The following is a 24,997-nucleotide window of genomic DNA, read 5'->3' as shown; positions in this document are numbered from 1 at the left end:
TTAACAAAGGTTGATGCACAAACTGTACTTTGGTGCAAAGACACTGCTCCGATTCAATAGAGCATATGACTGTCAAGTGCCGGCCACACTATCTGCCTCGGGACTTTATGGCGGTGTTCGTCATGGTTGTTTACATCCCACCGGATGCTAAAGCTAACGATGCGTTAGAGGAGCTGCACAACAACATCAGCTCGCTACAGAACAAGTACCCGGAGGCTTTTTACGTGGTAGCTGGAGACTTCAACCACGTACACATGACAGACATCCTGCCCAAATTCCACCAGCACGTCACCAATCCAACACGGGGAGACAACACATTAGACCGTGTATACTCCAACATACAACGTGCATACAGAGCCGTGCCCTGCCCCCCCCTCGGGCTCTCCGATCACATCTCCATCATGCTGGTCCCTGCTTACCAGCCACTGCGTAGACGCAACAGACCTGCACAGAGGACGATCATGGTGTGGCCCAGCGATGCTGACGCCGAACTGCAGGACTGCTTTGAGTGCACAGACTGGCATGTCTTCAGGGAAGCAGCTGATCGTCAGGGGGACATTGACCTGGAGGAGTACACGTCAGCTGTCCTGGGCTACATCAGCAAGTGCGTGGAGAACGTCACAACCACCAGGACAGTGACAACGTACTCAAATGCAGCATTCAGGTCAGGAGATGCACTGGCTCTCAGGGCAGCCAGAAGGGGGATGATCACAGGGGTCAAGAGGGCAAAATCCACCTATGCTCAGAAGGTCCAGGATCACTTCTCCAATGACCCACAGATCATGTGGAGAGGCATAAAATGCATCACAGACTACAACACTAAAGATGCACAGTGCCCCCGGGACTCCTCTCTGCCCGATGCTCTGAACAGTTTCTACGCTCGCTTTGAGAATCCCAGAAGCTCTACCAGGACCAGACTCACCCCAACACCAGGTGATGGGCCCCTCAGTGTGACCGCGGCAGAGGTGAGGAATATCCTCAGGAGGATCAACCCCCGCAAAGCCGCTGGTCCCGATAACATCCCTGGGCGGGCGCTGAAAGGCTGTGCTGACCAGCTGTCGGAAGTGTTCACAGACATCTTCAACACCTCCCTCAGGCAGTCAGTTGTCCCCACCTGTCTGAAGACTGCCACCATCATCCCCATCCCCAAAGGCTCCACAGTGACAGGCCTGAATGACTCGGCCAGTAGCTCTCACCCCGATAGTCATGAAGTGCCTCGAGAAACTGGTCAGAATGCACATCAAGGACAGCATCGACATCACTGTGGACCCCCACCAATATGCATACAGGAAAAACAGATCCACAGAGGACGCCATCTCTTCTGTGGTCCACACAGCCCTCACTCACCTGGAGAGCAAAGACTCCTATGTCCGCCTGCTCTTCCTCGACTTCACATCCGCTTTCAACACCATCATACCACAGACCCTGATCCATAAATTATTTTCACTCGGACTGAGCCCCCCCCTCTGCAACTGGGTCCTGGACTTCCTGACAGACAGGCCGCAGTCTGTGAGGATCCACGACATCTCCTCGACTTCCATCACCCTCAGCACTGGCTCCCCCCAGGGCTGCGTGCTGAGCCCTCTTCTGTTCACCCTGCTCACTCATGACTGCTCACCTAAACATCCGAGCTGTCATATTGTGAAGTTTGCTGATGACACAGCAGTGGTTGGACGCATCAGGAACAACGATGAGTCCAGCTACAGGCGGGAAGTGGAACACCTGGAGGGTTGATGCAGGGTAAACAACCCCTGCATCAACACAAAGAAAACAAAGGAGATGATCGTGGACTTCAGGAGGAGCAGACACCCCCCCCCCCCCATTCTCCCCTGCACATTGGAGGAACAGCGGTGGAAGTGGTCTCCAGGCTTCAGGTACCTGGGCGTGCATCTCAAGGACGACCTCACCTGGAGCAGCAACACTTCCAGCCTGGTCCGGAAGGCACACCAGTGCCTGTACTTCCTCAGGGGGCTGAGACACGCTGGACTAAGAAGGTCAGCCCTTATCACCTTCTACAGATGTGTAGTGGAGAATGTCCTGTGCTCCTGCATCACTTTGTGGCACAGCAGCTGCTCTGCAGCAGAGAAGAAGAGAGTGGTGAAAGCTGCACAGAGAACTGTGGGCAGCACCCTCCCCACCATCACGGACATCTTCACCTCCAGATGCAGGAAAAGGGCCACCTGCATCATGAGAGATCCCACCCACCCAGCACACACACTGTTCACCCCCCTCCCCTCAGGCAGGAGGCTACGGAGCATCAAGAGCAGGACAACAAGACTGAGGAACAGCTTCTACCCTGGAGCTGTCAGACTCCTGAACTCTCTGTAGCCCCCATAGCCTTGCTGCCCCCACCCCCAAGGACTGTACTTTGCACATGCCCCCAGTACTGTATGCCACCTTTGCACCCATTTCTACACAGCACCTTACCTCCAGAGGTTTTAAAGTTTTAATCTTTTTAATTTATATTTTGTTAAGTTAAACTGTTGGTTCTTCTTTTCTTATTTTTTTCTTTTATTGCTGGTCTGACCGGTTTCTGGAGAGACTGAAATTTCGTTCTGACCTCATGTCTTAAATACATGTCATTTACATGTCATTTAGCAGACGTTTTATCCAATGTCTTCATGTGTGTTGGTATGACAATAAAGAACTCTTGAATCTTGAATCTTGAATCTTTTCATTGGATAATGTGATTCCGATGCAGTTCATTTTAAAGATGCAGTTTTAATTTATTTATTTAGTGTGTTTTTAGTGTGGACTCCTCACAGTCACTCCCAGCTCTTCAGTGCGGGTTTATTACGATTACCGTAAACGTTAGTAGATTCGCGCACTAGAAAAAAAAACGTGCGGCTGATTTGACCAGGCAAACGCGAACCACAGCTGGCTAAAGCACTGCTGTGCCTGATAACGAGGTCCCTCTCTAGCTGCCATCGGTGGCATGTTAGTACTGCTACGACCAGAGGGGAACAGTGATGTGGTTTCCCCATCAACTGAGGCATGTGTGGTTGAAGTGATGTATTATTTGTTACATTCTGAATGGCTTCTGGTGAAGATAGCAGACTGTTCAATAAAGCGGCAGCTTAGCCGAGGCGCTCTTGTTCTCTCCCAGCCGTCATGATGCGCTACCTGTTCACAGTTCCGGCTTTTCGTCACATGACCGGAAGGCCTTCCGCTCTCACACATACTTTTTTTGTACCTTGCATTCACACAAAAACGCTTCTCACACACACACACACAGACACAAAGTGTATGTGAGAGCCAAAAATAGTGAATGTAAGAGCTAAAATTGTGTATGTGTGAGGTAAAAAAGTAATTATAGCCTATACGGCCCCTCATAATCTTGCATCATGATATCACACGTATACTTTGTGATACTATTTATGATGCAAAATGAATCTGTTAATATCAAATACACATTTATTTCAAATGACGCAAATAATAACGTGGATGTCGGCAGAGCAAGGTCATACAGCGGCGACACAACCCAGATCAGCACGAACTTAAAGGAAAAGAAAGAAGACGCTCTTCTCCATCACTCTGCTCCACGCTCATGAACTGCAATCAGACACAGCTTTGATTGAACACGCTCAGTATCACAGTTGGCATCACTTTCACAAATGAAGTTTGCCCAACATCAATAAACAATCAATACAAATAAACAAAGAATAACTGAGGTCACAGTTCAACAGTGGACAACTGTAATGAAACCATCAAACTAGGACTGATGATGGGGAGTCGGGGAGTGCAGCAGTTCCCTGACCTCACTTTTGAATCCACAAAACATTTGACAACTTTTCACCTTCGGTCACGTGATGGTCCCGAGTAAGATGGCTGCTTAGACTGGAGGCTGCGGCACCACTACTTACAGGCATTTGCTAATTATTTCATTGCTTTTTCATGTATAAGTTGCCGATTGTAGGCTTCTTTCACTACCGATATGCCAAACTCCCGGAAAAACGAAAATGCATCTCAACAACAACAGAGCACCAGGGCTACCGCTAGCTCCAAAGCTAGTCAGGCCTCTCCTGTATCGCCAGCTCGGGAGACCATGGATGAGTCCATCTCCACTTCCAAAATACATGCACTTCTTCAGAAACTATCAAACGAAAATCCTGCATGACCAAGCCGTACACTTTGCTGAAATCCGCAAGGACGTGTCAGATATGAGGAGAGCGGTCAAGGCGATTGAGGGTAAGCTAGCCGACATGCTAACCAGGATGACTAGTGTGGAGGCTCGTGGAAATGCTAGAGGAGGTGGAGAGGCAGCGCTGTGACTCGCCTTCGGCTTCGGCTTCTGAGGTCGAAAAATTGAACGCCAAAGGATCGGGAAAGGTGAGTAAATCTACGAAAAAAAAACGTGTTGAAGACAAAGATGCCATGTCGTTTTTGAGGGCTACTCTCCCCAAGATTCTTCAGGCTGACTTTCAGGGGGGCTTGGATTTAAAGCGTGCTCATCGGTCACTACTACCAGCTAATCCGGGAGCCCCCCCGAGACCCTTCATTGTGCGGTTCTTGAGGTTTCAACAGAAGGAGCGGGTGAGGTGACTTGCTAGAGAAATCGGGGACGTCCGTTGGCAGAACCAGAAGATAAGCTTCCATCAAGACTTCTCCAAGGCTACAAAGGAGCGACGATACTCCTTTCTGGAGTGTAAACGCTTGCTTCACTCAGCCAAGGATAACCGATGCGTTTGGCATCGGTTATCCTGCTGTGCTTTCATTCACAACACCAAATGGGATAAAGCATCGTTTTGATGATCCTAAGAAAGCATTGCAAAGCATCAAAACCCTTTAATTATCCCAAGCTTGCGCTGTGATGGGTTCCCCCCCCCTCCGTTTTTGCACTTTACAGAGTGTCTTGGGTAAGACTCTGATAAACTTTTGAATGAATGTTCCAGGTTTGTAACACTGGAAGTTTGAAATTCTCCTGTGCTCCACTACCTGTATCCTACCTCGTTTAATACGTTTACTACTTTATCCTTATAATTGTCATTGTCTTATATAGGCTCAAGCTTTATTTTAATCTGTAGTTCATACATGCATTATTACAGGAAGACATTATTGTTTATGCCCAGGTCGTAGGCCTGTGTGTATGTGGGGTGGGGGTGTGTCCAGAGGTGCCATGGACTAAAGGGGTATCGTACTGCTATAACGCAGATGTAAATCTTGAAGGTAATGTTCACACTGCTGCTGTTTCATCTTTTGATAATTGGTGGTGTCGCTGCCACACTTGGGTGGCCGGAAACTCTTAGTTTTTTGAGTTAGTTATCCAGTTATGGATTTATCAGGAAGGTTTGACGGTTCGCTGCTTCCCCATCTTCCTGTTTTTTCCAGTATATGACGGCTCTTAATTTTATCTCGGTCAATGCCAGGGGGCTTAACATTCCACACAAAAGAACCACTGTACTAGAATTTCTCCGTAAGAAAAATATAGATTTTGCTATGATTCAGGAATCACATTTATTGCGTAAAGATGTGGGTCGACTAGCCAATAAGTTTTATCACCCTATTGCAACTTCATCTGCAGCTTCAAAATGTAAAGGGCTAATGGTACTGTGTAAACTAGACTAAAATTTGTCGTGATTGACACTTGGGCGGATGATGTAGGCCGGATAGCCATTGCCAAGATATGCATGGGTGGGAAAAACATTGCACTTATTTCTGCTTATGCCCCCAATGTGTTTGATGTCAGTTTTTTTGAACTATTGACTAAATCTTTGCTTGATCTTACAGGATTTCATTTAGTTCTAGGGGCGGATTTCAATGCAGTGTAGGACAGCAGTATGGAAAGAACAGGTGGCACTGAGACTAGGGACCAGCGTCTTGCGTCTGAGGCGTTGCGCCAGTGGGCAACCGACACAGGCATGGTCGACATTTGGCGTATGTTAAACCCTTCTCTGAAAGACTTTTCATTTTACTCAGGGAGACATAAATCTTTTTCAAGGTTAGATTTTATCTTTGCCTCAAAAATTTATTTCAAAATATTCAAAATGCACATTATATTCCAGTTACCTGGTCTGACCACAAACCGTTATATTGTTCGGTCACTGTTCGTGATGGCGTTTCAATTCTTCTTTACTGTGAGATGAAACATTCAAATCTCAGTTTGAAACAAATTTTAGCGAGTTTTTGGAGTTTAATGTCGGTTCTGTCTCTGATCCAAGGATACTTTGGGATGCGGTGAAGGGCTTTATAATACCACTTTATTATATGCTATATTATATTATAGCATATAATATAATATAATATAATATGATTATATTATATTATTATATGCTTCAACACGAAATAAGGAACATGCAGCCAAATTGGAAGCTTTAGAATTAAAATATGCAACCCTTGATGCTACCTTGCAACATAATTTTAGCGACCACACAGCTTTACAGAAGGAATTGCTCAAAAAAGAGATTAACTCTCTTTTGAGGCGCCGATCAGAATTTCTCATGCACAAAATGAGGCAAATTTACTATTTCAATTCCTCAAAAACCAGTCATCTACTAGCAATGAAATTACGAATAGATGAGCACTTTGCTGACATTTTTTGTATTAAGGACAAAGATGGCATAATACAAAGTGACCCAAAACAGCTGAATGCTTCTTTTGCTTCCTTTTATCAGGAGTTATATAATTCGGAAAGTATTTTTGACAAACATGTCTGCAATAATTTTTTAAGTAACATTAATCTATCCCGTCTTGGTAATGATGACTCCGTAAAGCTAGATAATCCCATTACATTGCAGGAGTGTGAGGCAGCTGTTAGGGATATGCGTAAAGGTAGATCACTAGGGCCGGATGGAATTCCACCTGAATTTTACCTCACCTTTTGGCCCTGGTTCGGCCCGCTGTTAGTGGACATGATCCAATATTCGATCAGAGTGGGTTCATTCTCTAGGGATGTTAATTCTGCTTTAATTTCACTGCTTCTTAAAAAAGGGAAGGATCCGGTTGAGTGTTCTAGCTACAGACCTCTTTCTCTTTTAAATGCAGATTTAAAGATTTATGCGAAAATACTGGCTCGGCGGCTTCAGGGCCATATGACGGATTTGGTTCATAGTGATAAGACAGGGTTTATAAAGTCTAGACTTGCTACAGATAATGTTAGAAGACTACTGCACGTTATAGATGGTGCGCAAAGCTTAAATTCCCCTGCTGCTGTTCTTTAACTAGATGCGATGAAAGCCTTTGACTGCCTGGAGTGGCCTTTTCTGTGGTTAGTGCTTGAGTTTATGGGGTTTGGCTTGCCGTACATCATTATGATTAAGGTGCTGTATAACAACCCAACAGCTCTAGTGCTTACAGGCAAAACTAGCTCTCCTCCCTTTGTGGTCTCGAGAGGTTCAAGACAGGGCTGTCCTCTCAGCCCTCTGTTATTCGCCCTTTCTCTTGAAACTCTGCCACAAGCCATTCGCAACTCACACCCACAGTGTACTTAAATGATCCAGTGCAATGTATTCCACATGTTCTATCTGCCTTTGAACATTATGGCAAGCTTTCTGGCTTCAAAATAAATTGGCAGAAATCAGCTTTGCTACCTTTAAATCAGGCCATGTATAATGCTTCCATTGCTGCATCTATTCCAGTCATTAATAATTTTATTTATTTGGGGATAGATATCACTTCTTCCATACAGACAATTATTAACAACAATTTTTGTAACACACTTAATAAAGTCATGGCGGATTTGGATCGGTGGTCTAACCTGCCTAATTCACTTTGTGGCAAGGTAGCCAAAATTAAAATGAATACCCTGCCCAGGGTCAATTTTATTAGCTCGATGCTCCCCCTTCCCCCACCCCCTCAATATTGGGGTAAATTACAGTCTGCTATAACTAAATTTATTTAGCATGGTAAACGACCTTGCATTAAACTCACCACAATGCAGCGAGAAAGGCAAGCCGGTGGCCTGTCTCTCCCAAAGTTTTATGGATGGACCTCTCCTGACTTGGTTTCGATCTGATGCTCAAGTGTCGTGGCGAGCTTTGGAGGAGCAGATGGTAGCTCCATACTCTTTTACTAACATTCTGCATTCCAATATCTCACTCCATCACTGCCGTTTGAGATTTGGTCCTATGATTTCATATTTGTTATCGATGTGGAGGAGGGTGGAGAAATTAGCTAACTGTTCTTGTAGCTGGGGCCCGCACTCTCCAATATTTAACAACAAGAGACTGTTGATTGGCGGTCGTCCTATTCGGTTTCCTGATTGGGAAAATAAAAATATTTATACACTTGGTGATATTGATGGTGAAGAGGGGCTTCTTACTTTTCAGGACATATGTATTAAGCATGGTATACCACGTACCTCCTTTTTCTTTTCTTTGCAGCTGAGATCTTCTTTGAAAGACATTGGTGTCCCTTTACAGAACACCACATCCACTTCATAAAGTGTTTCACTCTGTGGGGGGCACAAGTGGTTTTGTATCGAGATTCTACTGGTTCTTACTGCAGCATTCTTACAGTCCTCTGGCGTTGGACACAATGTGGAGGAGAGATGTTCCAGATTTGGAACCTATGTTTGATTGGTGTGGATTGATGTGGGCTTAGCATCCAGAAATTCTGATCATCAACAAATACATTATAATTTTATTCATAGGGTTTATTTAACTCCTAGGAAGCTTCATTTGATGTAGGTTATTAATGATCCTTTGTGTACTTTTTGTTCTTCCAAAGTGATCGGCACTTATTTTCACATGTTTTGGAAGTGTCCCCAAATGGCTGCCTTTTGGAAGTTGGTTGCCGTTAACCTCTCGAAGTTGTTTAAGATCAGATTGCCCTGTTCGCCTGTCACACTCATTCTGAATGATTTGTCAAGGCTGGGGTTGACACTGGACAAGAGAAGAGCATTGTTGGCTGGTCTAACGGCTGCAAGAAAAACTTGTTTTTTTTTAACATACTTGGATATTGTTTATTTGGAGCTGTCGACAGCTAGGGTCCACGGAGCAAAAGAATCGGCATTAGAGGTTTGGAATTCACTCTTAACTGTCCTCTGTGGGTTGCCGGTATAGTTTGAATGATATGAAGTTTTGGATCCAGGGGGAGTGTGGGTTTTTCTTTTTCTTTTTCTTGATATTTTTGGGACTGTGTTTTTGTTTGTTTTAGGTTGTTGTTTATTCATATGTATCTGTTTATATGTATAGGTCTGTATGTGAATTTATATTTTATGTTCTAATTTTGTAAGTGCATATACTTATCTATATTTTTCTTTTGTTGTTTCTTAAAATAAAATAAAATAAAATAAATATAAATAAAATAAAATTTGATCACAAAAAAACTTTAGAGAATAACAATGCTTTCCTCACACAAATTTGTACCAGGAGCCATTTCAGCCACTGCCATTCGTGGCTCGGTCCCTAACAAGCTTATTTATATATGTAATTGAATGTTGTATGTAATAAATTTGATAATGTGATCATTATGAGCGAATGTCTTATTATTACTGTTATAAAAACATATATTCTATCACCTCGCTGGCTGCTGTGCCTCAGCTACACACTGTGTTTAAAACAAGGTGAGGTCGTGGGCCATGTTTGTATTATAACATGATATTTTAGTGGGGGGACCGCATATAATCAATTGAGGGGCCGCATATGGCCCGTGGACTGCCAGTTTGGCACCGCTGCTGTAGAGGATCAATCTTTACACAAAGATCAGCGACCACAGGCTGTAAACCTGAAATCTGTTTGTGATCAAAGTGTCTAAACAAAGACATCATCAGAGATCATGTGATGTTTGTGTTTGCAGAGGTCAGAACCAGAGACAGAGAGCAGAGTCTCCAGGACCCAGCGGTCTGTCTGTGAAGAGTGACTGGTCTATGGACAAACCTTTACACTTCAGTCATGAACCTGGAGCCTCAGAGACAAAGTAAGAGACTCAATAAATAATGCTCTCAAATCAATATGATATACTCTTGAATTAAGATAAGAAATAACCTCCATCTGTTGGAGGGAAACGTCCAAACTTCAGAGCAGCTCTGAAAGCAGCTTCACATCAACAGCTCATTTCTTTTATTTGTGGTTCAAATTGAATTTGACTGGACTTTTGTGAAGGAAGAAGAACTAAATGTGTGTGTGAGCAACAGACTGAACTGAACTGATTCAGAATCTGATGAAACGGATCAATGAGTCAAACCATTGACGAGTCAGAGAGAGTGTGAGGATGAGCCTCAGGGTTAGACCTTTACAACAGTCCATCAGAACCACTGTGAGACAAAGCTGTAAGGATGTCTTCACAGAGACATGTCCACCTGTCCCTGACGTGTCAGTGATAAAGAAATGTCTTCACAGAGACATGTCCACCTGTCCCCGACGTGTCAGTGATAAAGAAATGTCTCCACAGAGATATGTCCACCTGTCCCCGATGTGTCAGTGATAAAGAAATGTCTCCACAGAGACATGTCCACCTGTCCCTGGCGTGTCAGTGATAAAGAAATGTCTCCACAGACACATGTCCGCCTGTCCCTGACATGTCAGTGATGAAGAAATGTCTCCACAGACACATGTCCGCCTGTCCCCGACGTGTCAGTGATAAAGAAATGTCTTCACAGACACAAGTTTGCTGTTTCTGTGGACAAGCAGACGTCCCGCTGTCCTTTGTGTCAGGACGTCCTGAAGGATCCAGTCTCCACCACCTGCGGTCACTGGTTCTGCAGACACTGCATCTCCTCATACCGGGACCAGTCTGGTCCACCAGGAGACTCCTGCTGTCCCCAGTGTGGACAAAGACCCAGGACAGGACATGGACCACAGAGCATCTTTGGTAAGAATCATAAGGAGAGCAGCTCCATCAGCACTAGCAGACTTTAGAAATGGAAAAACAGGAGAAACTGTTTAAAAGTTAAAAATGTGACTCATGTTAACTCCATGATGGAGTTTAACTCTCTGCTGCCCCCTGCAGGTTGAAGAAATGAAGGTTTCCCCTCATTTTGCTGCTTTTCTCTCATGATTGTTCTCTTGTATGCAGATGATACTCTTTCCTTCACAATCATCACAGTTCTTCTAGAATGATTCAGTCTTTCAGAATAAAGTTATTCAAGTCATTACAGTGAAAATGTAGTTTTTCATTTGACAACAAACAACATAAAACAACAACGTCACAGAAAAACATGACACTGATGAAAATAATCCTCAGCTGCTCACATTCTTTGTCTCTTGTCTTTCAGCAGATGTTGGTCTGCAGAAGGTTCTAGATGAACATAAGATCATTCTGAGGAGCAGATTTGAACATGTGACTGAAGGAACTAAAGGAACAGGAAGTAGAACCCTCCTTAACAGGATCTTCACTGAGCTCTACATCACAGAGGGACAGAGTGAAGAGGTCAATACTCAACATGAGGTGATGCAGCTGGAGACGACCTCCAAGAAGAAGATGGTCCAGGACACTCCCATCAAGTGCTGCGACATCTTTAAAGCCTTACCTGACCAGCAGGGGAGAATCAGAGTCGTCCTGACCAACGGTGTCGCTGGTGTTGGAAAAACCTTCTCGGTGCAGAAGTTCACTCTGGACTGGGCCGAGGGTTTGGAAAACCAGGATGTGAATCTGCTGATTGTCCTCTCGTTCAGGGAGCTGAACCTGATCAGAGATCAGCAGCACAGTCTTCTCACGTTGCTCCATGTTTTCTATCCAACATTAGAGAAGGTCAGAGCAGAGGAGCTCGCTGTCTGTAAACCTTTGTTCATCTTTGACGGCCTGGATGAAAGCAGACCCTCACTGGACTTCAGCAGCAGGACGCTGGTTTCTGACGTCACACACAGGTCATCAGTCAACGTGCTGCTGATCAACCTCATCCAGGGGAATCTGCTTCCCTCGGCTGTCGTCTGGATAACTTCTCGACCTGCGGCGGCCAATCAGATCCCTCCTACATGTGTTGCCAGGGTAACAGAAGTACGAGGCTTCACTGACGACCAGAAGGACGAATACTTCAGGAAGAGATCCAGAACTGAAGATCTTTCCAGCAGAATCATCTCACACATCAAGATGTCCAGGAGCCTCCACATCATGTGTCAAGTCCCAGTCTTCTGCTGGATCAGTGCTACAGTTCTGGAGCACATGTTGACCACAGCGCAGAGAGGAGAGCTGCCCAAGACCCTGACAGACCTGTACTCACACTTCCTGCTGGTTCAAACCAAGAGGAAGAAGAACAAGTACGATAAAGGACATGAGATGAGTCCACGGGAGCTGATGGAGGCAGACAGGGACTTTCTTCTGAAGCTGGGGAGGCTGGCCTTTGAACATCTGCACAAAGGAGACATCATGTTCTACCAAGAAGACCTGGAGCGGTGTGGTCTTAGTGTGACAGAAGCCTCGGTGTACTCAGGAGTTTGTACAGAGATCTTCAGAAGAGAGAGTGTGATCTTCCAGAAATCAATTCAATTCAATTCAATTCAATTTTATTTGTATAGCGCCAAATCATAACATACATTATCTCAGGGCACTGTACATAGACAACATCAAAGAGAGCAGAGAACCCCAACAGTTCACACAATGAGCAAGCACTAGGCATCAGTGGAGAGAAAAAACTCCCTCTTAACAGGAAGAAATCTCTGGCAGAACCAGGCTCAGAAATGTGCAGTCATCTGCCTCGACCGGTTGGGGTGAGAGGAAAATCGGGGACAGAGGATGGTGGGGGACAGAAAGGGGGGAGAGAAAGGACAAGAGGGAGATGAGGTAGAGACAGAAGAGAGAGAGAGACCAGGAGCAGATACACAACAACTGTATCAAGTTACAAGTTAATACAGTTTATGATATCGACTTTTTAATTATAGCACAATAATAATGGTGATGATGTGGGTAGCCTCGAAAACTGGATCTTGGTCCCGCAACCTGCATGATGAGAATACCGAGAGAGAGAGAGAGAGAGGGAAGGAAGGAAATACACAAACTAGGGAGAGAAAGAGACAAGGTTAATGACATATAAAAAGTCAAAATCATATCCTGAGTGTGAGAGAGTGAATGTGCGTGCACCACAGATAAAAAATCCCCCAGCAGTCTAGTTCTATAGCAGCATAACTAAGAGCTGGTCCAGGTTTCCCTGAACCAGCTCTAACTATAAGCTTTATCAAAAAGGAAAGTTTTAAGTTTAACTTTAAATACAGAGAGAGTGTCCGCCCCCCGAACTATCATTGGGAGCTGGTTCCACAGGAGAGGAGCCTGGTAACTAAAGGCTCTGCCTCCCATTCTGCTCTTGCAGACTCTAGGAACCACAAGTAAGCCTGTATTTTGTGACCTAAGTGGTCTATTAGGGCGATAAGGTAAGACTAAGTTTTTCAGGTATGAAGGGGCCTGACCATTAAGTGCTTTGTACGTGAGGAGGAGGATTTTAAATTTAATTCTAAACTGTACAGGGAGCCAGTGTAGAGAAGCTAACACTGGAGTTATATGGTCTCTCTTTCTAGTTCCTGTCAGAACTCGTGCTGCAGCATTTTGAATTAACTGAAGGGTTCTAACAGACTTGTTGGAACATCCTGATAATAAGGAGTTACAGTAATCTAATCTAGATGTAACAAAAGCATGAACTAGTTTTTCAGCATCCCGTAAAGACAGAATGTTTCTAATTTTCTTAATGTTCCGCAGGTGGAAGAAGGATGTTCTGGAAATTAGTTTAATGTGTGAGTCAAATGACATTTCCTGGTCAAAAGTAACTCCAAGGTTCCTCACAGTGGAACTGGAAGCCAGGGTGATGTCATCTAAAGTGACAATGTGATCGGAAAGTTTTTCTCTGAGGTGTTTAGGGCCTAGTATAATGACCTCAGTTTTTTCTGAGTTTAAAAGTAGAAAGTTACAGGTCATCCAGGACTTAATGTCTCTGAGACATTCCTGGAGTTGAACAACCTGATTTATTTCATCCGGCCTCATTGATAAATAAAGCTGTGTGTCATCTGCATAACAATGAAAGTGTATGTTGTGCTTTCTAATAATGTTCCCTAGAGGAAGCATATATAAGGTAAAAAGTATAGGCCCAAGCACTGAGCCTTGTGGAACTCCACAATTAACTTTAGTTTGTAGTGAGGCTTTATCATTAACATGAACAAACTGGAATCTATCAGATAAGTATGATTTAAACCAGCAGAGGGCAGCACCTGTGATACCAAGAGTCTGCTCCAGTCTCTGCAGTAGAATATTATGATCTATGGTGTCAAATGCAGCACTAAGATCCAACAGGACAAGTAAAGAGACCAGACCATTATCTGAAGCCAAGAGAAGATCATTACTAACTTTAACTAGTGCTGTTTCTGTGCTATGGTTTAATCTAAAACCTGACTGAAAATCTTCAAACAGGCCATTAATGCGCAAATATTCACATAGTTGATTAGCAACTACTTTTTCTAAGATTTTAGAAACAAAGGGAAGATTAGATATAGGTCGGTAGTTAGCTAAAATGTCTGGGTCAAGGGTCGCTTTTTTGAGAAGGGGTTTAATAACTGCTATTTTAAACGTTTGGGGCACATATCCAGTTAATAAGGATAGATTAATTTGAGTTAATATAGAGCTGTTAATTAAAGGAAAGACATCTTTAAACAGTTTGGTGGGGATAGGATCTAACTGACAGGTTGATGGTTTAGATGATGAAACTAATGATGTTAACTCAGGGAGATCTATAGGGGAGAAACTGTCTAAATGTGCACCTGGTGCTTCTAAAGCTCTTGTGCTAAAAGATGAGTCAGTCCCAATATGAGGGAGGAGATGATCAATATTTATTCTAATTGATGTTATTTTATTCACAAAAAAGTTCATAAAGTCATCACTGCTCAGTGTTAAAGGAATAGATGGTTCAGTGGAGCTGTGGCTCTGTGTCAGCCTGGCTACAGTGCTGAAAAGAAATCTATGATTATTCTTATTTTCTTCAATTAGAGAAGAGTAATAGGCAGCTCTAGCTTTGTGTAGGGCTTTTTTGTAAGCTACAAAACCATCTTTCCAGGCTATATAAAATTCCTCTAGGTTATTGGAACGCCATTTTCTTTCTAATCTACGTAACGCTTGTTTAAGAGCACGAGTATTGGAGTTAAACCATGGTGCTCGTCTCATCTGATTCACCACCTTCTTTTTCAGAGGGGCAACACAGTCTAATGTAGTACGCAGTGAGGCTGCTGTACTATCAACAAGGTTATCTATGAGGGCGGGGGTAAAATTACAAAAGGTACCTTCAGATGTACTGACATATGGCACCGAGTTAAATAAAGGTTGCACTGTCTCTTTGAATGTATTAATATTATTATCAGACAGGCACCGGCTGTAGCTGTATTTCTTATTTATGTTATTGTAGTTCATTATTGTACAATTAAATGTGAGTAAATAATGATCAGTAAGGAGAGGGTTTTGAGGAACTATGTTTAAGTTATCAATATCAATACCATAAGTTAAAACAAGGTCGAGGGTGTGATTAAGGTAATGAGTTGGTTTATTAACGTGTTGAATAAAACCTATTGATTCCAACAGCGAGTTAAATGCGCAGCTAAGACTATCACGGTCAACATCTATATGGATGTTGAAATCCCCTACAATTATGATTTTATCTGTCTTAAGCACCAACTCAGATAAGAACTCAGAGAACTCTGATAGGAACTCTGAATAAGGAGCAGGTGGACGATAAACTGTGACTATCATAACTGGTTTTTGTGATTTCCAACTAGGATGAGCTAGGTTAAGAATAAGGCTTTCAAACGATGAATATCCTAGTTTGGGTTTGGGTTTGGGATTGATTAATAATCTAGTATTAAAAATGGCTGCTACACCTCCTCCTCGGCCTGAGCTTCTAGGATTATGGGTATTAGCATGAGTGGGTGGAGTTGACTCATTTAGACTAACGTAATCTTCTTCATGTAACCAAGTTTCAGTTACACAGAATAAATCAATACAATTGTCAGAAATGAGATCATTTATTAAAACAGATTTTGAGGAGAGAGACCTAATATTTAATAGTCCACATTTAAAAGTGGTATTATTTGACTCTATTTTATTGTTAGTATTAATCTTTATTAAGTTAGAATGTCTAACTCCTCTTCTGTTTGTTATTGATTTATTTACTTTATTTACTTTAGTTTTTACTTTAGTAGGTCGAGGGACAGACACAGTCTCTATGGGGTTTTTAATTGGTGACTGCTCGTAAAGAAGCACAGAGAAGCATGGAAGACTGCAACTCTGTGTCCTGGTCTCAACTCTGGTTTGTCATGGGTTTCTAATAAAATGTCCTAAGCTGCTAGATAAGAGAGCTGCTCCATCCAAAGTAGGATGGACACCGTCTCTCTTCATGAGACCAGGTTTCCCCCAGAAGTTTTGCCAGTTATCTAAAAACCCAATGTTGTTTTCTGGACACCACCTCGACAGCCAGCGATTGAATGATGACATGCGGCTATACATGTCATCACTGGTTACATTGGGCAAAGGACCAGAGAAAATTACGTTGTCCGACATAGATTGTGCGTACCTACACACAGACTTAACATTAACTTTCGTGACCTCCGATTGGCGTAATCGGGTGTCATTACTGCCGACGTGAATAATAACTTTACTGAATGTACGTTTATCTGTAGCCAGCAGTTTCAGATAAGATTCTATGTCGCCCGCTCTGGCCCCGGGAAAACACTTGACTGTGGTCGCTGGCGTCGCTATTTTCACGTTCCTCAGGATGGAATCACCAATCACCAGAGTTGGTTTCTCAGTCTGTGTGGTGCTGAGAGGGGAAAACTTGTTTGAGGTGTGAACAGGTTGGTGGTGGACAGGACTCTTAGGCTTAACACTACGCCTCTTAGTGCGGACAGTCACCCAGCTGCCCTGTTTGTCTCCCGGCTGCACGGGAGCTGCTGAGGGAGCTAATGCTATGTGGTCCGCACCGACTACTGGGGAGTGGCTAACTGATTTAGCTTCTATGGTGCGGAGCCGAGTTTCTACTTCACTAAGCCTCGCCTCCAACCTAGCCAGCAAGCTACATTTTTTACAAGTACTTGTATCGCTAAAGGAGGCAGAGGAGTAGCTAAACATGTGGCACACAACACAGGAGAGAGCAGGAGAAGGAGAGGGAGAGAGACAAGCCATCGCTGCTAAGCTAACTTTACGCTAGCAGAGAGAGAAACACCGTACGTGATCTACGTAAACGATAGAGTTTGAACAAAAGTAGTGGGTGAGAATATTAGTCTTAGTACTAGTATTAGTAATAAAAACGAGCGTTTGTTCAGTTAGAACAGTCGATCGTTCCAGTAGATAGAAAACCGCAGAGAGCGCAGAAGACACACAGCGTAACACCAGTGGAAGCACAGGAAGTGACACAATACGTTACCGCCCCGGATCGTTGTAATCAGTCTACTGCTTTGTTCATCTGAGCGTCCAGGAGTTTCTGGCTGCAGTCTACATGTTCCACTGTTTCACCAACAGGAAGAAAAAGGTCCTGAAGAACTTCTTCAGACAAGAAGTTGATGGTGATGATGATGAAGATGATGATGATGGTGGTTACACTTCTCTGGATGTGTTCCTGAAAGGAGCCATGGAGAAATCCCTTCAAAGTGAAAATGGTCACCTGGACCTGTTTGTTCGCTTCCTTCATGGACTCTGTCTGGAGTCCAACCACAGACACTTAGGAGGTCTGCTGGGTCAGACTCAGAACAGTCCAGAAATCATCCAGAGGGTCATTGAGAACCTGAAGAAGATGAACACAAAGAACATCTCACCTGACAGAAGCATCAACATCTTCCACTGTCTGACAGAGATGAACGACCAATCAGTGCATCAGGAGATCCAAGAGTTCATGAAGTCGGAGAACAGAGGACAGAAACTCTCTGAGATCCACTGCTCAGCTCTGGCCTACATGCTGCAGATGTCTGAGGAGGTTCTGGATGAGTTGGACCTGGAAAAGTACAACACATCAGACCAGGGGAGACAGAGACTGATTCCAGCTGTGAGGAACTGCAGGAAGGCTCGGTGAGTTCAGACATGATCAATAACATCATCAGTCAGTGATGATTCATGGTTTGTTTATCAAATACACACAGAAGTCAGTTCTTCTCATTCTTCTCAGTTTGTTACTGGAGATGTTTTAAATGACGAAAGTGAAGATTTGTCAGCTGGTTGTGATTCTTGTTTTGAACTGTTCATGATAAGACAGAAAGACAAGAGAAACCAACAGTTCACACAATGAACAAACACTAGGGGGCAGTCAGTCAGTCAGTCAGTCAGTCATCATCTACCGCTTTATCCTCAACCAGAGGGTCGCGGGGGGTGCCGTGCCAATCTCAGCTACATCGGGCGATAGGAGGGGTACACCCTGGACAGTTCGCCAGTCCATCGCAGGGCCACACAGATAGAGACAAACAACCATTCACTCTCACACTCACTCCTATGGTCAATTTAGAGTGTCCAATTTACCTATCCCCACACTGCATGTTTTTGGACTGTGGAAGGAAGCCGGAGAACCCGGAGAGAACCCACGCACACACGGGGAGAACATGCAAACTCCATGCAGAAAGGCCCTTGTTCCAACCGGGGCTCGAACCCGGGTCTTCTCGCTGCAAGGCGAGAGTGCTAACCACTACACCGCCGTGTGGCCCCACTAGGGGGCAGTGGAGAGAAAATGTGACAGAACCAGACTCAAACATGTGCAGCATCTGCCTCGACCGGTTGTGGTGAAAGGACAAAATGGAGGACAGAGGAGAGGAGGGGGAGAGAAAGTGAAAGAGGGAGGTGAGGTAGAGACAGAACAGAGAGACCAGGAGCAGAAATATAACAGTTGTGTCAGCTTCTAAGTTTAAACAGGACTTATGACATTTGTATACAACTACAATGTTATTGATGTTCTATTAATGAGACATAAACATTAGACTGATATCAACTTTAATTATAGTATCATATTAATAATAATAACAATACTACTGGTTTCAAGCAGCAAATTTGTCTAAAGTCTCATATTTTATTCTTTATTCAGGTTGAGGGAATACACTTTGACAGAGATCAGCTGTTCTTCTCTGGCCTCAGCGCTGAAGTCCAACCCCTCACACCTGAGAGACCTGGACTTGAGTCTGAACTATATGCAGGATTCAGGAGTGAAGCTGCTGTGTTCTGGACTGGAGAGTCCACATTGTAGACTGGAGACTCTGGGGTGAGTTCACTGACTCTCTGTTACTGTTGTAAATGTCAGCTGTTTCATCCACAACTGAAAGTCATTCATGTTGTCACATGAGTTGAATCAGTGATGGTTGTTCCATGTTTCCACTTTTTCTTCCCTCAGATGTAGAATCAGGATCTTTTCACAGCTGACGTGTTTTTTGTTTTCTAAAGTGTTTCAGTCGCTGTAGTTTTCACGTCAGTCGCAGCTTTGACCTTTTCTGACTGAACTTGATGTTTTTCACTTTCTCCTCTGACACGTTCACATGTAGCCAATCAGAATGAGTGTTGTTGATGATGTCACAGCTGTGACTGTTTACAAACAAACAGGAGCTTCCTCTCATCTTCAAATCAGCTGTGTCTCAGTTCATAAGGCTGGATCCTCCAAGTGTGGACTCATGGTCCAGATGTTGTCAACATGTGTCACAGCACCGTGACGTGGGCGTGTCCCAACTGTCACATGACTGGTCATCTGGTGTATGTTTGGCGGACGACCGTGTCCCAGAATTCTTTGCAGCAATAAAGGTGGTGGTAATGCACCTTTAAGCTGGTTTACTAAACACAGATGAATCAAAGAATCAAATCAAGTGTAAAATATAGAATTGTAAAGATGTTGAGAAGAAGTGTGATTCAGGACTTTGAAGTGTAGAGGGCAGTATTGAACCTCTCAGTGTACAGCCTGCACACAGACTCTACCTGTTTCTGCTTCTTATCATTGATTCATTTCATTGAGTTGAACTTGATGTGAAAAGTGAGGCTGTGTTGAAATTCACCTGTGACTTCTTTGTCATTTTGCTGCTGTTTCTTTGCGTCAAACGTCTTTATTCTTCACGTTCACTTGAACTGAACCTTCACACACTCGTGTGTCTCACAGTCACATGACTCATGCTTTCTAAATACACTGTAGAAAATGTTCAGATACATTTTCATCCTCACAGCTGATATTTGACTCACACATTAAAATTCACCTGCTGAACAAAACACTTTTATTCTTTATTCAGGTTGTTGGGCTGCAGTTTGACAGAGATCAGCTGTTCTTCTCTGGTCTCAGCTCTGAAGTCCAACCCCTCACACCTGAGAAACCTGGACCTGAGTGTGAACAAGCTGCAGGATTCAGGAGTGAAGCTGCTGTGTTCTGGACTGGAGAGTCCACATTGTAGACTGGAGACTCTGAAGTGAGTTCACTGACTGAAGTTGCTGTTGTTTTTTAAACTTTCATTTCATTTACATTAAACTCATTTTATTCACTGATGAATAAAATAAACTCCTTAAACACACACACACACACACACTTGTCTAAAGTCTCATGTTTTATTCTTTATTCAGGTTGAGTCGCTGCAGTTTGACAGAGATCAGCTGTTCTTCTCTGGTCTCAGCTCTGAAGTCCAACCCCTCACACCTGAGAGACCTGTACCTGAGTGATAACGAGCTGCAGGATTCAGCAGTGAAGCCTCTGCGTGATCTTCAGAAGAGTCCAGACTACAGAATGGAGACTCTGTTGTGAGTAGAGTGTTGTTCTAATCACAGTCAGACAAACATCAGTGTTTCCTCAGTGAAGCTGTGACAGCACAATAGTGACAGACTTCATGATTGGACACAAAGACACAGAGAGACAACAGACGAGCCACGAGCTGCTGCTACTCACAGACTAGAGCTGAGCGCCTCACATGATGAGCGTCCATCAGCTGTTTGTAGTTTGACTTCATCACAGATTATAGATCCACTGTATCATACACTGTAAAAACAGCAGCACATCTTGTTTGGTTAGAAAACGTCAAAGTAGCCACTTTCAGACTGGAACGTCATTTTCCTTCAAACTCTGACAAAAGCATGAAGAAATGAGCAAAATATCAAGAAATGATCTTTATCACAAGCAAAGAAATGAAAGTGAGTCTTCTCTGACTTTAAGAATTGACACCTTGGCAAGGGAGAACCCAAAAGCACGACAACGAGGCAGGAAAACGCAGATTACTAAGTCCAAAAGCAGGAAATCAGTCACAAACAGGCAAACACATCAGAACAAGAAGACTAACTAGAAATGCTGGAGCAAAAAACCAACACAAGACCATCTGAAAATGGGCTGCTATATAATCACTGAGGGACTAATGAGCCAATGGAAAACCAGGTGAGGGAAATGAGTTGATTGCATGGAAGAAAGATGACAGGAGAACTAGTGACAAGACATGGAAACAAATGAAAAAGACATGAAACAAACTAAGAGTTAGTGTAAGTACGTAAGTACAGAGAGAGTGAATTTGACCTTTGTGTTTTAAACACAGCAGTAGTGAAGCAGGAGCAGCAGGGATTTCATTCAAACTGTTGTTTGTTACTGTTTATTAAAGCTTACATGAAGTTGTCATTCTCTTCTTTTAAGACAATGTTAGAGTTAGTTTTCTTCACTTTTTCTGTCAAAAATGAGGACAATTTCCCAGAAAGTAGACTTCATTGACCTTTTTTTAAAAGTCTTCCACAAACACCTTCAAGTGTAAACCACATAAAACCACGAGAAAGTCATTTACATTCACATTATATCAAATAACATGAAGAGGCTGCAGACACAGACATGATAGTGACTCTGCTGTAAACATGAACACTGGAGTGACAAAGCCCGCCCCTTTCTGTTGGACCTCAGGTTAAAGCTCCGCCTCCAAGACTCTGTAACATGAGTCAAAATCAAAGTTCTCTCTGGTTTAAGGTTTATAGACAAATTCTGCATGAACAGAATATAAACACAACTTTTTCCTGAAGAAATATGCAAATGAGTGACTTGAGTATCGTCACCATGTGTGTGTGTGTGTGTGTGTGTGTGTGTGTGTGTGAGGCAACATGAAACAGTGGCAACAACAATTCAATCCAAAAACCAAATGTCCCTGAAATATATCTACTAACAAATACTTTCCATCAAAGTACACAGAGTACGCATTTAAGGCCACAGCTGAACATGTGACCTTGACTTCCATGTCAACAGAGATGAACATAAAGAAACAGCAACCCCTGCTGGTGAGGAGTAGTTCCTGCAGCACTATAGATGCACTATATGGACAAAAGTATTTGAATTGACGTGTTTCAATGGGGCTTTGGACTCTCGGCCTCTTCTCTCAGTGAAGGACAATCTGAAGTTCAGCAGACGCAGACATTTCTACTCAAACATGACTGTGTCCCAGTGGACAAAGCAACCACTATAAAGACATGAGCCCTGACCTTTAACCCCATCCAGCACCTTTGGGATGAACTGGAACAGAGATTAAGAGCCAGACCTTGTGGTCCAGCATCAGTGTGTGACCTCATCAATGCTCGACACAATGAATGGACACTAATTGTCACAGAAACACTTCAAAGTGTTGAGCAAAGTCTTCCAAGAAGAGTTGAAGCTGTTAAAGCTGCAAAACTCCATATGAAAATACTGTCAATGTATTTGAATACTTCATAATAGTCCAAATACTTCTGTTGGATTTGTTTTCACACAACTCCAAACAACCAGTGTTTGGTGAATGAGTGAATGTGAGCTGTTGTAACATGTGATGTTATTATTCCACATCTGAGCTGCATCACTGACTCTGACTCTGACTCTCTGTCGTCTTCTCTCAACAGGTGGTGAATGTGATGAGTGTGTGTGAGTGTGTGTGTGTGCGTGCGTGTGAGTGTGTGTGTTTGTGAGTGTGTGTCTGTGTGCGTGTGTGTGTGTGCGTGTGTGTGTGTGTGCGTGTGTTTGAGACACTGTGTGTGTGTGTGTGTGAGACGCTGCTTCAACAGATCTGTGACAGAACTCCAACGATGATGGTGTGATTTTTCAGTCCTAACGTCCTGAACCTGTGCCGAGCTGTTTCAACATTTAACATAATGTGTCTTTAATCCAAGAGTATTCATCTACAATGTTAATAATATCCATAACCTTTATTACATTATGTATTACATATCTAACAGTTTAACCCTGACCAGTCAACATGTGTTTCCTTTTCATTTGCATCAGTTCAATGTATCTATGTTGTCTACTGATTAGTTTTAAAAAATGCTTTTTAAATATTTGACAGAATTGAGAATTGAAATATTCCAAAACTCTGAACTCCAGCACATTAGAGCTAATGAAAATAATGCCTGGTTCACAGTATGTGGAGCTAAAAAGAGTGTCCTAAAACACCAGCAAGTCCTAAAACACCATCAAGTCCTAAAACACCAGCAAGTCCTAAAACACCATCAAGTCCTAAAACACCAGCAAGTCCTAAAACACCATCAAGTCCTAAAACGACAGCAAGTCCTAAAAGGCCAGCAAGTCCTAAAACACCATCAAGTCCAAAAAGGCCAGCAAGTCCTAAAACACCAGCAAGTCCTAAAACACCATCAAGTCCAAAAACACCAGCAAGTCCTAAAAGGCCAGCAAGTCCCTAAAACACCATCAAGTCCTAAAACGCCAGCAAGTCCTAAAATGTCAGCAAGTCCTAAAACGCCATCACGTCCTAAAACGCCAGCAAGTCCTAAAACGCCAGCAAGTCCCAATACGCCAGCAAGTCCCAAAACGCCAGCAAGTCCTAAAACACCAGCAAGTCCTACAACACCAGCAAGTCCTAAAACGCCAGTAAGTCCTAAAACGTCAGCAAGTCCTAAAACGCCATCAAGTCCTAAAATGCCAGCAAGTCCTAAAACGCCAGCAAGTCCTAAAACACCATCAAGTCCTAAAACGCCAGCAAGTCCCAATACGCCAGCAAGTCCCAATACGCCAGCAAGTCCCAAAATGCCAGCAAGTCCTAAAACACCAGCAAGTCCTACAACACCAGCAAGTCCTAAAATGCCAGCAAGTCCTAAAACGCCAACAAGTCCTAAAACGCCAGCAAGTCCTAAAACGCCAGCAAGTCCTAAAACACCATCAAGTCCTAAAACACCATCAAGTCCTAAAACGACAGCAAGTCCTAAAACACCATCAAGTCCTAAAACACCAGCAAGTCCTAAAACGCCATCAAGTCCTAAGACACCAGCAAGTCCTAAAACGCCATCAAGTCCTAAAACGCCAGCAAGTCCTAAAACACCAGCAAGTCCTAAAACGCCAGCAAGTCCTAAAACGCCAGCAAGTCCCAATACGCCATCAAGTCCTAAAACGCCAGCAAGTCCCAATACGCCAGCAAGTCCTAAAACATGATCGCCAGCAAGTCCCAAGTTTTGGGACTAGCTGGCGTTTTAGGACCTGCTGGTGTCCTAAAACCGCCAGCAAGTCCTAAAAACCGGTATGTCTGTCTGCTTATTCTGTTTGTGTGTGTAATGGCACATTCCCACCGGCTTTACTCGCCTCGCCTCGCCTCGCCACGGCATGGTTTAAGTAGTGTTTCCACTAGCCTAGTACCTGGTTAGACGAAGACACCAGCAAGTCCTAAAACGCCATCAAGTCCTAAAACGCCAGCAAGTCCTAAAACACCAGCAAGTCCTAAAACGCCAGCAAGTCCCAATACGCCATCAAGTCCTAAAACGCCATCAAGTCCTAAAACGCCAGCAAGTCCCAATATGCCAGCAAGTCCCAAAACACCATCAAGTCCCAATACGCCATCAAGTCCTAAAAGGCCAGCAAGTCCCTAAAACACCATCAAGTCCTAAAACGCCAGCAAGTCCTAAAACGTCATCAAGTCCTAAAACGCCATCAAGTCCTAAAATGCCAGCAAGTCCTAAAACACCAGCAAGTCCTAAAACGCCAGCAAGTCCTAAAACATGATCGCCAGCAAGTCCCAAGTTTTGGGACTTTCTTGCGGTTTTAGGACACCAGCAAGTCCGAAATGCCAGCAAGTCCTAAAAACCGGTATGTCTGTCTGCTTATTCTGTTTGTGTGTGTAATGGCACATTCCCACCGGCTCTACTCGCCTCGCCTCACCACGGCATGGTTTAAGTAGTGTTTCCACTAGCCTAGTACCTGGTTAGACGAGGTTCCAAGCGTGCT

The 24,997-nt window shown here is 43.6% G+C and overlaps 1 protein-coding gene across 4 annotated transcripts in view; it reads left to right on the top strand.

The window, feature by feature from the left end:
* The window catches only part of LOC131460188 (NACHT, LRR and PYD domains-containing protein 12-like), a 366,580-nt gene that overhangs the window by 183,073 nt on the left and 158,510 nt on the right, over positions 1 to 24,997 (top strand). The window lies entirely within an intron of this gene.

The sequence above is a fragment of the Solea solea genome, chromosome 6 (genome assembly GCF_958295425.1).
Source record: "Solea solea chromosome 6, fSolSol10.1, whole genome shotgun sequence".
Classification (NCBI taxonomy): Eukaryota; Metazoa; Chordata; class Actinopteri; order Pleuronectiformes; family Soleidae; genus Solea; species Solea solea.
The sequence above is the reverse complement of the archived record's forward strand: the minus strand, read 5'-3'. Positions and strand labels throughout refer to the sequence as shown.